The sequence below is a fragment of the Megachile rotundata genome, chromosome 9 (assembly GCF_050947335.1).
Source record: "Megachile rotundata isolate GNS110a chromosome 9, iyMegRotu1, whole genome shotgun sequence".
Taxonomy (NCBI): domain Eukaryota; kingdom Metazoa; phylum Arthropoda; class Insecta; order Hymenoptera; family Megachilidae; genus Megachile; species Megachile rotundata.
Genome location: NC_134991.1, coordinates 10000001 through 10013485, shown reverse-complemented (window position 1 = coordinate 10013485; position 13485 = coordinate 10000001). Strand labels below are relative to the sequence as shown.

Here is a 13485-nt window from a genome sequence, read left to right as displayed (position 1 = left end):
GGCGCATCTTGCGCCTTGGCCAATTGTCCTTCAGTTATTCATTCTCCTACCCTTCGTTTTCCGCGGTTTTTTACCCTTCTTCCCTTCCATTTCCCTCGTAATGGACCATCGAATCATCGGACATACTTTCGTAGAATTACAATTGAATTATCTACTCCTTTAATTATGATTGTAACCCTGCGCGCTCCTTAATTTACCAACTGCTTAATTTACTAAATACAGTCCATCGAATTAGAACCACTAAAAATTTTCAGTCTTCTCCACGTTTTTTTTTTTAAATTAAAAGACATGTTCAAATTGTAACTTATTTACTACTAATTTCTACCTCATAATTCTGATCTTCATTTTGCCTTTTAAATTCTCATCTTAGCGTTGACAGTAGTCATTTCTGTTGTTATTATTTAACACTTAAAACAGGGAAACCTAATTAAATTCTGCTCTATTTGATACTTATTTTATACTGTATTGTATACGCAAAGTTTTACAATTTAAAAAAATGTCGTCCTGCTGATATCACAATTTAGTGACAGCTGGTATATTAAAATCATTTGAAAACGTGCGTAGGTTCAATATTGTGCTTGTGTTCATTTCAGTTTTCCTAAAAATTCGTCTACTCAATGTCTCGATGTCTAATATTATTTTCAATGTCCAAGGAAGTTCTATGATTCAGTTGTAAATTATGCTGTTGTCTTTCGTCTCCAATTAAATTATATGTATTCGAAAAATTTCATGTACTATGATTGTTAGGGGTTTACGAAAGAATATACAGGGTGGATAACCTAACTACATTTTGCAAAATGTGGCGAGCCACCCTGTATACCGAAATATGTGAATGTCCAGAATTAAATATCCAAGCTTCGAAGAATAACAACTATATTCGTCCTTGAATTTGCTTAGATACCCACAAACGTATACCTTGACTTTGAAACATCAGTTACACGAAGTTAAGTAATAGTCATACATAAAGATCGATATCAGAATAAATTTGACGTTGTAAATTCCTTTATAGTACAATATGCTGCAATCCAATATTGTGAAGGGACAGTAGCTCGATAAAGCGAACGTGTTCACCACTTGTTCACCATGACCTGGCACGAGCTCTTCTGCCCTCACGGAATTTAGGAATTAATCTGGCCAGCAATTCCATTAGTTCGGGCGATATGTTTCGTTGCCCTTACAGCCAGCTACCCTCCGATATTTGCTCATACATAAAAACGATAAGAGCGGCGACAAATAGAAAAAAGCGGCAGCCTGTTTCCCTGAAGCGTGAAATCGAAGTACATGCTGGACGCTCTCGTAGAACAGAAAGCTTTTCCTTGAGAGATACTATTCGTTCCGCAAAGAGAAATTTCTAAAGAGCGTTGTTGTTCTCTTGGAATTCTCTTTAATCCTCGAAACGGAGACGGAAAAGGGAATTGTTTGTAAATTGATATCTTGTTAGTTATAATTAGTTTAACTGCTGTGTGCTAAAATTACTGAAGCTATTGACTGTAATAGTTAGAGTATAATGTATAATAATTTCAATAGATGAAACAATTATTATAGTTTATTTAACTAAATGTAACTAAATGAAATTAACTCAATGCAACACAAATAGAATGTCAATATTATGAATTATAAATTTCAACGTCTTGCTCTTTCAATTTCTCACAAAGCAACTAGCACTTCGCTTTGCTCCGAAAACATTCGATCACACCAAGAAGACAATCTTCATATCAAATTTCATTCATATCATGCACCCATGACACTCATACAGTTACATAGTACACATACACACACAACACAATAATGTGATCTCAGATTTTGTTTGATGGATTTGCTGATGATTTTATAGTTTGAAAAATGTATCTGTGCAAAGTTTTGAATTTTAGAAATTTGAAAATTGAGGCATTGAGAGATTAGGTAATTGAGAAATCGAGAATTTGAAAAATTGAGAAATTGTGAAACTGAGAAATTGAGAAACTGAGAAATTGAGAAATTGAGAAATTGAGAAATTGAGAAATTGAGAAATTGAGAAATTGAGAAATTGAGAAACTGAGAAATGGAGCAATTGTGAAATTGTGAAACTGAGAAACTGAGACACTGAGAAGCTGAGAAGCTGAGAAGCTGAGAAATTGAGAAACTGAGAAACTGAGAAACTGAAAAATTGAAAAATTGAGAAATTGAGAAATTGAGAAATTGAGAAATTGAGAAATTGAGAAATTGAGAAATTGAGAAATTGAGAAATTGAAAAATTGAGAAATTGAGAAATTGAGAAATTGAGAAATTGAGAAATTGTGAAATTGTGAAACTGAGAAACTGAGGAACTGAGAAGCTGAGAAACTGAAAAATTGAGAAATTGAGAAATTGAGAAATTGTGAAATTGTGAAACTGAGAAACTGAGGAACTGAGAAGCTGAGAAACTGAAAAATTGAGAAATTGAGAAATTGAGAAATTGTGAAATTGTGAAACTGAGAAACTGAGAAACTGAGAAACTGAGAAACTGAGAAACTGAGAAACTGAGAAACTGAGAAACTGAGAAGCTGAAAAACTGAAAAACTGAAAAATTGAGAAATTGAGAAATTGAGAAATTGAGAAATTGAGAAATTGAGAAATTGAGAAATTGTGAAATTGTGAAATTGGGAAATTGAGAAACTGAGAAATTTAGAAATCTCCGAAATTAAGAATCCAGAAATTTAAAAATCTAACAATATATAAATTTGAAATGTTAGCAATCATCCTTTTGCATTTATAAATTTTTAAATCTCTAATTTATCAAATTTAGAAGTTTCATAATTGTCAAATTGAAACCCGAAGAAATTTAAAAGTTTAACTATTTAAATCTGCAAATTTGTATATCTTATTTATTTCACTTTTCTCTTTCAGAATATAATAATTTCCTAAATGTGTACAAAAATGTTTTCTCTCTTATTTCTTGATATATTAATTACGACGTCTCCGTATAACTCGAATGTGAATGTAACTGATAGCGTTAATGAGATCACTTAGCATGGGTGAGATGTGACAATCACTTCATCATACATGTTGTCACTTCTCATGTGATCAACCACAGAATTCAGATTGCAGTCCTTGTAGTTTCTAGATCGTCACAGTTTGCCAATAAAAATTAACTGATCACGTTGCAATTAGAGACGTATCAATTTAATTACTGTAAGATTGTTATAAGAACTGAAGAAATGAGGTTTAAATCAGTATTGACACTGTAATTCAATCAGATATGAATAGCAATTCCTGTGCCTTATAATATAGTATTATGTGATTGATATTAATTGAAATTGTATTACAATATAAATAATATTAAAATAGTATTATAATGTAACTAATACCAATTGTAAAGTATTACAGTACAATTAATTTTAACTGTAAAAGTATTATAATATGATTGATGTTAATTGTAGTAGTATTATAATACTATTAATATTAACACTAGAACTACCAACCAGTCAAAATGACTGGTTTCAGATTTCTCATTTTATATTACAAAATTTTATTGTCGCGATTTTATGGAAATGTCTGTCATATTTTGTTGAGGGAGAAACTAGTTCTATATGTTACTTGATGCTTTAGCATTTATTTATTAACCTTTTCATTTTATTTTTCATTTTTCGACAAACGAGCATTTAATGTCGATAGTTCTAGTGTTAATTACTATATTTGTTCATTTGCAACATTTATTAACTGTTAATTTCCCCACAAATGTTTTGAAGTTATCTTTCTCATCGCAAACAAATTTTCTAATAGATATCTTGATAAATTTTAAAATTTTCCCGCAAACCAAGTCCTATATGTCAAAAAATCGAGTTCTACGTTCTCAACTTATTTCTTCATATAAAATCACCTCATTTTCGTTCGTGCAATCAGTCCCAGAGCACCCTATTTATCATACACAAGTACTGTAAATTAATTCAATTTAATCGAATCTGCAAATTGAATTTAATCAAATCTCCAAATTCAATTTAATCAAGTTCAACTTCAACTTAATGAAATATCGAAATTCAATATAAATAAATTTACTCTGAATTTAAAAATAAATTAGATGCTTAGAATTCAATAAACGCAATGATAAATATTTCTCAAACATCTCGAAAACTAAAAGATTATATGCAGACTAAAAAAATTGAATTATGACTTTGACATCATTTAAGGTCACTGAATCCGCACTGAAGGTCACTTATTCCACGTACTGAAATCTGGACTCTAATAAACGCGTTAAACAATAGAACGAAATAAGCAAATAATAGTAAAACAAAGATAGGATACGTGTCTGGAGCTAAATAAATAACGAGAGGTGTTTGCAGCAGTGGATAGAAAACGGATTCTTGATATCGCCCAGCTGGTTCGTTGGCGAAATAATTTAATGGAGTGCACGCAACATGTCCCTCCAGATTCACGGACTGTAATGCGAACTTCATTACAACCGGGACAAAATCTCTGCTAATTATGCAAATTATGCAAATGCTAGGTGTCACGCGGTCGAAGTGTTCGCGTTTTACGCTAGTTATCCCGTGGACACCGATCCTACATCGCGTTGCTATATTTTCTTTCTGATTTATGGAAAATATTTGCTTATCATAATTAAACAAGATATTACGATGTTTCAGATTTTATTTATTCTTTTAATAAGTATATGTATGATGGTACAGATAATTAGCGTAGTACAGATGATATTTTGTGGAGGAAATATTACTATTAGGAAATAGTACACTATTTTGTTAAGAATATGGTAAATTATCGTACTTGTACTCGATATATACATCGATAAACAGAAGATAGTTTAGTCACTCGGTATGTTTTATAAAAACTTTCCAATTTCGGAATTTTTAGGGTGTTAATAACCCAAATTTCTAAGTTTCCAAATTTTCAAATTATCATTCTTCCAAATTTTGTAATTTTCAAATCTCCCAATTTTCGTACTTAAAACTTTATAAATATTCGAATCTTTAAATTTCGAAATTTCCCAATCGCCAAATCTTCCAAATTCTCAATGACCTTATCTTGAAATTTGCAAATCTCCAAATTTCCGCGTTTTTAAATTTTATAAATATCGGAATCTTTAAATCTCCAAATTTTCAAGTCTCCAGATCTTCCAAATTTCCTATCGCCTAATCTTGAAATCTCACAAAATCCCAATCGCCTAATCTTGGAATCTCACGAATTCCCAATCACCTAATCTCGAAATCTCAAATTCTTCCAATCTCCGTATCTGAAAATTTCTAAATATCTGAACCTTCAAATCTTCTAATCTCGAAATCTCCCATTCTTCCAATCTCCCTATCTAAAAATTTCTAAATATCTGAATTTTACATCTCCCAATTTCCAAATTTGAAGTCTCCTACTTTCTAACCCCTATATTCTTAAATCTTCAAATCCCTAAATACCAAAAGTCTTTAAAAAAGAAAATTTAAAGAAAACTATCTCTAAATTTGTATACAAAATTATTGCACAGAATTTATATTTATTATTCAATATTTTTGCAATTTAAACAACAGTATGTCACTAAAAATTCCAGTGTAATGTTTATAAAAAATTTGATATGATATTTTTATTGAATTAAATAAATTTTTATATGAAGCATCTCTACAGAAAATGTAAGCCGCATTTGTGAGAGATCGTTTTTTCATTCCCAATTTGCATACTTCCGGTCCGTTAGTATACATCGAATAGAACTGTTGTATGCACATTGAAGCGTGCTGCAAAATGTGGAGAATGGATTAAAACGAAAATTTTGTGGTGAAAAGAACAATTAACCCATCGAAACATGATATATTTACTAGTAGAAGTTCCTCGCAAAAACAAGATTAGTACGCGCTGTGGAGTTATTAGTCGATTTCTGTTTGCCCATCGATTTTGGTAATTGAAAAGCATATAGAGCTTTAGTGGGACGCTTTTTCCCTGATACTCATCATGAAATTTCATTCCTATTTATCGTTTTTTGATCCGACGAAACTTGCGGTGAAACCGATATTGTATCATGTAGAGAAAATTAAAACCGCTGGTTTGTTCATCAGAATATCGGTTCAATATTGAGAGGTAAAAAAATGACTCCTGAATGTGCAATTTTAAATATAATTTATTTCAAAATGTATATTTTTATGTTATGTATTTGAAGATGTTTGATGGACTTCTATTCACTGATCAAAAAATTAATTTTTGTTTAAAATTAAAAATTTTTTTGAAAGATTTTATTTTAGAACAGTAGTTCTGTAATGACGAGGAAACTTCTTGAAATACTTCGCATATTTTATAATGAATGTTTAGTATTTTTTTTTTGTAAGGTTTAGTTAGTGTTGAGGTACTTTATTCTGAAAGATGTATGTAGTGTTAAATGTTTACTACTTTGTATTAAAATACATACGTTTAGTATTTTATACTAAATATTTTTGATTAAAATATATATTTAGTATTTTGTGCTAAAAATCAGCGATTCCAATCGTATCAGTGTAGGGAACGTATTGTGTTTGACCGAATGATTTTTCTCAGCAACTGCATCTCGCCATGTTAGATAGATACTTAAATATTAAAACAAATAAATAAAGTTCAAATATTACGCTATTAGATATATTATAAATTCTTGGCTGTTTGGGTGGCAACTATAATTGAAATGAAAATCTGACCATTTAATCTCTTCCCGTGCTTTGACGAGTCTCACTCGTGACGCACTTACAGCTGAAATGTGACGCACCTTACTCAAATTTTGAATACTCTTCAATTTGAAATTTAGGTCCAACTATAAGTTGCATTATCAAGGACCACTAAATATAAAATACTCACAACATTTTAATTTTCTTCGTTCGTTTTAATGTTATAGCCCTGAATAAATGGCACGGGAAGGGGTTAAAAATACGAATGAACTGAAACGTAAAGTTGCAATCCTTTTTTGTCGCAGTAAATATCCTTGACGTTCATTTCGTGTGTATCTTTCAGATTCGTGAGCGCGTTTCACCGTGTAAAATTTGAACTCGTATTTCAAAAAGGTTTCGATCGATACGTTCGATTAATGTGCAGTAAAAACAAACACGAACAAACGAAATTCCCGTGAGATCCATGAGGGTGGCTCTCTGATACCGAGTGTAATACTTTTGCGTTACGTTTAATTCCCGGGACGCGTCAAAATAATTTACGAGGTGATAGACTCGCGTTTTGGAAGCCGGCCAATGGGATATACGGCTGCGGAGAACACCGGTAGAAGGTAGAACAGTTTTTGGATATAGCCACGTGTCCATAAATTTCGAATTAAAGGAATCATATGAACGTGGCTCGAAACCTGGAGTATCCGATATTTTTATTGCTTTCTAGGGTCGACGTACAGTGTATATGTTCAAATTTTAGGGTACAATCTCTACCCTGAATTTTCGTCGAAATATGATAGACCAGTGGAAACAGACATTTTTGCTTTTCTCCCTCTAGTACACTCCGTTTTTCAAAATTCATACATCGATATTTCACACGAAACCGATATTTCATGCCGTAACCAGTAATCTACTCAGTGTTCGTTATTTCAGTATTCTACATTAAATTTTTGGATCTTGAAGTTTTCAAGTCTTCAATTTTCTAAATTTTTGGACTTATGCATTTCTAACTTTCTAAATTTCTAATTTCCTAAATCTCACACTTTCTTAATTTCTGTCAAAATTGATTAACGGCTGTACCTAGAATTTTCTAGGTAGTTGAGTCATTTATAGCTGGCTAATTATTAGTATTCTACATTAAACTTCTAGATCTTGAAGTTTTCAAGTCTTCAATTTTCTAAATTTTTGGACTTATGCATTTATAACTTTCTAAATTTATAATTTCCAAAAACTTACATTTTCAATAGTACAGGCAATTAGCGTAGTTGTTCGAAACAAAGTTAATTACATCATAAAGGTTTCATTAAGATTTTTAATGTTAATTGGTTAAATAGTTGGAAATATGGAATTTTGAAATATACGAAGATTGGGAGTTTTTCAAATTTCCTCCTTTAGAAAGTTGGGATTTTGAGGATATTAAGCTCTTCAAATTTGGAAATTGGTAGATTTAGAAATTTACAGACTGGGAAATTTTGGAATTGCGAAATTCAGAAATTTACAAACTGGGGAATTTATATATTAGGAAATTGGGAAATTTAGGAGTTGGGAAATTCAGAAATTGGGAAATTTAGAAACTAACAAATTTAGAAATTGAAAAATTCAGAAATTAGGGAATTTAAATATTTAGAAATTCAGAACTGGCAAATTTAAAAATTGAAAAGTTCAGAAATTGGAAAATTCAGAAATTAGAAAATTCAAAAATTAGGAAATAAGAAATTTAGAAATTTGAAAGAATAAAAATGGTAAAACTTGAAAACTTAAAGATCTAAAAATTAGTAAATATATAAAGTCCAAAATTTAGATATTCAAAAATTTCGAAACTAAGAAACTCAAAAACTTAAAAATTAGAAACCTAATACCATAAAACTCTAAAAATACAAAAATATTAAATTACAATCCCCATAAAAACTTCCCAAAAATAATAAATAAACACAAAGTAAACATCTAACCTGTCGGCAAATCTGTATCTCAAACGAGGTATTTTGATACTTCGTTGTTTTCGTTACAAAGAACTGCAACGCGTTCGCGTATTCAGTGCAAACTCGTGGAACGAAAGCTAGGATGATCCTCTCGTCTAGTTAGCCGTTCTCTTCTCGATTTTATTTCGACCCCTTTGGTAGATTCGGTCGTTGATTCAACTCGAGTCGTTTTCCTCTTCTTTCGCTACTTTTCGTTTCTGTTACTTTTGTTCGGTTCGATCGGCCACGGTTCGAGAACTCGCTGCATCTCGATTGTCGATACATCGAGTTCCTCGTGCACGGTCCGTTCCGTGTGTTTCTCTCGCAGCTTCCGGCGAACAGTCACGGCTCGATTCTCTTTTTGTTCTCTCTTCGTCGACGTCGAAGCGGAAAAACTGGAAGACTGATGAATTTTCCTGTCCCATTTACTGGCACCGGCTCAAAGGGTGCATATTCGAAAATATCGAGAACTCGCGCCGTTGTTCGACAAGTATTACTCCTCTATGTTTCGGGAGTTTAGTTTAATTGCTGAAATTAACAACACCGTTTCAAGGTTGATATTTTAACGCCAGTTTGGTAATTGCAACTGCTCGAAATTTCGCAGAGATTAAATTATGCAGTTCCTGAAATACTCTGAACTATTTACTGTAGTCTGGTTCAGAATAATAAATAATTACGTTCATATTTAATGAATTTTGTTAACACGTCAAAATAGATATCTTATTTTAAATGACGAAACTTATTAAGAAATTTTTATGAAAATGTCAACTTTTGTCGAGCTGAAGAATCAATGTCTTAAGTAATTCACATATCATCCCCAATTTAAATCTAATGTTAACTGAAACATTATACCCTTACCGTACAATTATAACAAACTGTTACATTAAAAATTTCATTGTTCACATTTTGATATACAAACGTGTACAGTATAACTCTTTACAATTAAATAATACTTAACTCATCAGGTTAATTAAAACAAAATTGTTTTCGCTAGTATTTAATTATTTTTCTGCCACTTAAAATTTCAAGTGACTCCGAATAATGAATTCATTAAAATATTCGCGTAAAACGTAGTAATAACTTTATCCTCGAGTGACGAAAATTTTTAAAGCAACAGTGTTTAAAATACCATCTCGCGTTAATACTTATAAAGAAGTTACGGCGTCTATCTGCAATTTCACAAGGAAGTAATTAAAAGTAGTTGTCGCGAAAATCTTGTCGTTAAGTCTCAAGGTGAAGGACTCGTTTAAAAGACATTCGCGGAAATACAGTTTCATGGTGAATAAATAGTGAAGTAATTAAGCTTCCAAAAAGATAACTTTGTATTTATAAAGTGAAAGAAACTCTGGCACTTCTCTTAATGAAAACGTTCTTGAAAACGTTTAAAACAATCTCAAACGTTGTTTCATTGAATATCCTGGTACAAAGAATCTTCACGTATAAGAATTGAATTATCTTAATACAAGTTTGGGAAATTTTGATTTGGAATTAAATCTTGATTGTAATGAATTTTTGTAAGAATTAGGTTTGTTTATATTACTAATCATCCGTGTTCCTAGATTACTTAACAGAGGTATTTTACTTATACACTCGAATGTAAGGTCGTTATTTTTCGATTATAAAAAAGTTGGAATTTTTTAATTTTTTATTTCCGAATTACCAGATTTTTGAGTAACGAAAATTTTTAACTCTTAGAATTTACAAGTTTTGACGTTTTCAAATTTTCACTTGAAACTACTATCTCTAGGTTCTTTTGTATTCCGACATTTTTTGCATCTCTGGAGCTTTGCGTTTTTTGTTATATGGATTAAAAGCAAAGCTTGTTGCATCGATTAAAATACTGCATTCCTAGTATCTTACGGATCATACCATATCCTTAAATCTCATCATCCCTATATTCCTAAATCACAATATCGTTTAGATCTTCACTCCTATATTTAAACTCCTACATGAAATCCTGTATCTCTGCTTGCTACCAAGAAAAGTACCCAAAAGTCAACCGACCAGATTGTCAGATTGATGCTAGAAATCGGAGCGCCAATATTTTCATTACAGTCAGGTAGATCCTCGAAGTTTCACATTCGATTTGGCTGGGCGTAGTAGAAGGCACATAACTCGAACTTGATGACCCACAAAAGACGTATTTCGCATCCATCGATCTCCGTTCGGCGCGAATAGTCAGCGATCTAAAGCTAACAGCTCGACAGAAATCGAGTAAATCGAGCCACGTCGTAGTTAAGATCGAACAGAAAACATAAAACCGTGTTAAAAGCATGGAAACCACAGCGGGAGATTCGATCGGGGTTGAAATTTATTTAATCGAACTCGAGCAAACAGCGATCTGTCTGTTATCGCGAACGCGACGTCACAAACAGCAAATGAGAAGTTCTGATTAAGAAACCGGGATCGTTGTGCGTTTCGCTCGAATTTAATCGTTCCGAAACACTGGAGAAACTCGGCTGGTCGTGAAACGGCAGCAACCAGACAAGACGACAGATATTCAGCGGCCACTTATCTCTCCTGGCGGGATTTATGAAACGCTCTGTTCCAGCTACGCCAGGATAAGAGGCTGAAAGGATGACACAGCATAGACACGCCGGTTAATGCCGGGATTAAGGACCAGACTCGCGAAGATAGTGCTCGCTGCACCTAGATTAAATATCGACAAACGAGAGCTTTCGATTCAATTAGCTCGATGTGGCTACTTTAGTACTGGCTTGTCCTCTGACGTCTTTCGAATATTCTTCAGCGTAGAAATTTAATGATAGATACATAAAGTGATTGACAATAGACTTGTTCTCATTTCTAAAGTGAATTTAGACTTTAGACTGTAAGTACTGTGAGTACTTTAGACTGTAAACTGACTTCGAAATTTGGGGTTTGATGACGTGGACATGTGGCACACCATCACAGAATATCGCAGTGCATACAATTAAACAAATTTTCATTACATAGTCATAATAACCGAACAAATCTAAAATGATAAGAAGGTATAAAATATCTAATACCAACAAGCTCGTGTCCCCAAAGCGAAACGGGATCGATATTTGGAATCCTTGGTAAATTGCTGCAGCGATATCGCGAGGAAGGATTATTCCGTTAAAACCAGCTAGTTTGGGTAATCTCGTAACACAACCGACGATATGAAGCCATAATCGAGATAAAGAGTTGAACATAGCTGTACCTTCGATGGTGTCACGAACCGCGAGACATAATCATAGGCATCGAGCCGGTTTCTCGAGTACCGTATAGTGCGGAATAAACGTTCCACTATTCTTGTACTTCGATATCAACCCACCCTCAAGGTGTTGAAATCGTTTGCTCTGCAATTTGCTAGATATTCGTCGTTGCAAGTTTTACAAATCGCCATTCACTGTTGTAGAGATAAATTCGTGCCGTAAATCATCGATGTTCTTCGACGCGGTTCATTCTTGGAGAAAATTGCGGGTTGAGCGTTTCGGGTGAAATATGTGTAGGAATCAACGAGTTGTATCGAAGTTGTTGACTAAAACTTTCACTGTGGAGGCGGTAATGAGAACGTTAGTTAGTTTAGTATTTCAGTATAGATTTCCTGTGCAGCAGGAATGTCGAAAGGCATATTTCTAGCCTTAGGATCGCTTTCGGACTGAGAATTGTTTATTATTCTGATCGCTTCAGGACCATTGACAAATCGCTGATCTACGGTTAGGTTAGGTTCAACATTTTACATTTTACATCTTACATTTTCGAATTTTTTTACATATGTATATGCGTATACATTGTTCTAGGACATCTATGGTGTTTGGTACTTTGAGATCACGAAATTTTTAACACGAAGGTGGTGGGTTAGGGGCAATGTCTATTCCATAGAGTTATGGTTTTTAGTAATTGTTACAGTAAAGCATTGAGAATACTTATAAAACTATTTGGAAAATCCCGCATCCTTTACAACCATTGCTTAATTAGGGTTTAGGGCCTATCCAGGTATCGATGTATGCATATGTATGTACTGTTGCCGTTCTTGGAGTTTAGTTCTAATTCTGCACCCATCTCATATTTACCGAGTTTCTCTCAATAGTGTTCACACCGTTTTTACATGTAATTATTTACTTACTTTCATATCACATGTGTTTATCATATTTCACGTAATCCATTTAACATTAATTATAATTCATTAATGTAGGCAATATTGTAGGTGATTATATGATATTAGTATAGAGGATCGTGACAAATAATATTTCATATGTAATTATGCAACATTGGGGTTACAAATTTAACTCGCAAAATGTACAATTAATCAAAAGAACTGATATGGACTTTGATGATTCTGTTTGTTTCATTTGGTAATAAAAAACAGTAAAGTGTTTTAAAATTATTGTATAATATTTTAACATTTTGTCGACAAACTTTCGTGAGATATGTTTTTTCTCATTTTGTAGGCAAGTGAGATTTCTTGAATCGTTTTAGGATTTCAAACGTGAACAAATTCTAAAATGTTCATCTAAGTATCTGTTGCATTATACAGCCATCTACAGAATATTTCAAACGTTTTTTCTTGAAAATAAAGATTGACCACGAATGTATTAATATCTTGTCAGAAATATAATTGTACAAAATAATTTCAATCAATTTTATTCGTTTGCATACGGAATACAAATTATTGTAAATTTACTGTACAACTGATATTGTTATAAATTTGTAAAGATATTATTTCATTAGAAACATCAGTAAACAATTTAACGAGTGTTCAAATCAATTTTTGTATACTGCGTATCCCTGTAATTTTATGTTAAATATATAATTATTGAGACAGTTGTGTTTCGTATTTATTGAAATATGCTTATGCTCCATATTTCAATAAATACGACACGTGACTAATAATAAATATGAGATATAATATCAAATATGAAACACAGCAATGTTTATTGAAATACGAAGACAATTAATAATTAATGTGAGAGCATAATAATATTTATTGA

General features: G+C 32.3%; 1 protein-coding gene and 1 long non-coding RNA gene across 5 annotated transcripts in view; one reads left to right on the top strand and one right to left on the bottom strand.

The window, feature by feature from the left end:
* The window catches only part of LOC100876556 (uncharacterized), a 587948-nt gene that overhangs the window by 210205 nt on the left and 364258 nt on the right, over window positions 1-13485 (top strand). The window lies entirely within an intron of this gene.
* The window catches only part of LOC143265204 (uncharacterized), a 263855-nt gene that overhangs the window by 1448 nt on the left and 248922 nt on the right, over window positions 1-13485 (bottom strand). The window lies entirely within an intron of this gene.